This window comes from Arachis ipaensis, chromosome B03 (genome assembly GCF_000816755.2).
Source record: "Arachis ipaensis cultivar K30076 chromosome B03, Araip1.1, whole genome shotgun sequence".
NCBI classification, from domain to species: domain Eukaryota; kingdom Viridiplantae; phylum Streptophyta; class Magnoliopsida; order Fabales; family Fabaceae; genus Arachis; species Arachis ipaensis.
Window position 1 is genome coordinate 27,960,957 of NC_029787.2, and position 2,471 is coordinate 27,963,427.

The 2,471-nt window shown below is 40.6% G+C and overlaps 1 pseudogene; it reads left to right on the top strand.

Moving 5' to 3' along the window:
- Positions 1,430–2,471, top strand: LOC110269423 (annotated as a pseudogene).

The window sequence follows — 2,471 nt, forward strand, 5'->3', positions numbered from 1 at the left end:
ATAATATTATTGTGTAATTAATAATAATAATAATAATTTTATTTTATTTTATTTTTGGACAGAGGACTATTATGTCTAACAGAGATAAACGTTGGGGATTGATTTGTACATTAGTTTTTCTTGGGGACTAAAATGTCCGTTTTTAAAATCTTTGGGGACTGATTTGGGTAAATACTTTGCCGAAAAATAAACTGGGGACTGATTTGTCGGAGTACAACATTGGGAATTGATCTGTGTATTAATTTTTCTTGGAAACTAAAATGTCCGATTCTAAAATTCTTGGGGACTGATTTGGGTAATTACTCTTTATTTCTGATGTTGATGATATCATTAAGGAGGAGAAAGTTGCTCCCCTTGCTGTCTATCTAGCAAAGGACTTTTCAGCATGCTCGGGTTAAAGTGAGTCAAGTTAGGAGGGTAGTTGGCAACTATGTTGAGAGGTAGATTAAATGACACCTCACAGAACTTCTTTTTGTTAAGCTAAACACAGACGGTTCGGTTCTACATAATGAAAAAGCAGCTTGTGGAGGGATTATTAGAGACATGCATGGAAGGTTTTTAGCTGATTTTAGCGTAAACTTAACTTTTACCTCGGTTACTTTGGCAGAGTTCTGATAAATTTTATGGGTGTGGACTTTGCTGTAAACTTAGGGTATAATCATGTGGTTGTGGAAGTGGACTCAGTTGGTGCAATAAGGCTTTTTCTTCATGATGATATTGATTTGCATTCTTCTCGAACCCTTATTTTAGCAATTAGGGAACGGTGCAGCAGACTAATCAATTAGATAATACAACATCAGTCCCAAAAAGTAAACTTTTGTGCAGATAGAATGGCTAATTATGATCATAGTTTACTTTTTTACTGTTATGTGTTCTTTAATTTATTTTTTTGTATCTCTCTTTGTCTTCATGCTAATTCTATCGACATCTCATTTTCAAAAATTATTGTCTTTTAGTTTATTTTTCTTTAAACTTTAAGCTCCGTTGTTAATAAAAAAACATATTACATATCAATATAATGTTGTAAAATTTTTTTAGAGTAAAAGACAAATAGGTCCCTGACCTTTTAAAATGCGGGCATTTTCGTCTCTCAAGATTGGAAAATACATTTCAATCCCTCACCATGTAAATTCCGTGACAATTATGTCCTTCCGTGGAATTGGTGCTCAAAACAGTAACGGAGATTGCTGAGGTGGAGGGGTGAAGAGTGATGTGTCCGTTACGGTTGCTGAAGTGGATGGGAACAAATTGTTGGAGGACAAATTGGTCCTTAATGGCCAAAACGACACCGTATGCATCCCCCACTTTCATGCCCATTATCCCAGACCACTTCTTCTTCTTCTTCCATGGCAGTTTCATCGCGTCCTTTCTTCCTCTCTTGTCTCACAAACCTCTCACTCCACAACCCTCTCCACCCTCCAAAACGAGCATGAACGACGAAAGTTTGATCCTGATTTCGCTCCGGTGCGTTAAACCTAACGTGGCTTAAGCTCCGTGGATGCCGTGAGATAACGGAGGCAGGAATGGCCGCTGTTGGCGAAAACTGCAAGGCGTTGAAGAAGCTATCTTGTGCTTCGTGCGTGTTCGGCATTAAGGGAATCAACGCTGTCGTTAGCCGTTGCCAGGGTTTGGAAGAGCTCTCCGTTAAGCGGCTGCATGGGGCCCACGATGGCAAGGAGGTGGTTGGTTCCGGAACGACGTCAGTGACTTTTTTTTGCTTGAAGGAGATCGTGAATGGCCAGAGCTTCGCGCCCCTTATGATTGGGTCGAAAAGACTTCGATCTTTGAAGGTAATTGGGTGTTTGGGGGATTGGAATGACACCCTTGAAAAGATTGGGAACCTCCACGCTACGTTGGTTGATGTTCACCTTGAGAAGATTCAAGTTAGCGATATGGGTCTTGTGGGTTTGTCTAAATGTTTGAGTTTGGACACTTTGCACATTGTGAAAACCGCTGAGTGCTCAAATGTGGGTCTCAATTTAATTGCTGAGAACTGCAGGATGTTGAGGAAGCTTCACGTTGATGGGTGGAGAACCAATAGGATTGGTGATGATGGTTTGATTTCTGTTGTCAAACACTGCATTAACTTGCAGGAACTTGCTTTGATTGGTATCTATCTAACATCTTCGAGCCTTTAGGCAATTGCTTCCAAATGTAAGGCTTTGGAGAGGTTGGCACTTTGTGGGCTTAATACCGTTGGTGACGCTGAGATTGAGTGTGTTGCCAATAAGTGTGTTGCGCTCAAGAAGCTTTGCATTAAGGGGTGCCCTATATCCAATGTGGGGATTGAAGCTCTTGCTTCTGGTTGCCCTAATTTGATTAAGCTTAAGGTGAGGAGATGTAGAAAGGTCACTGGTATAGTTGTGGAGTGGGTGCGTGAACATAGGGAGAGGGTTGTATTACAATTAGTCTATTTTCTTGTTTCATTTGGAAGGTGGAGAGGGTTGTGGAGTGAGAGGTTTGTGAGATGA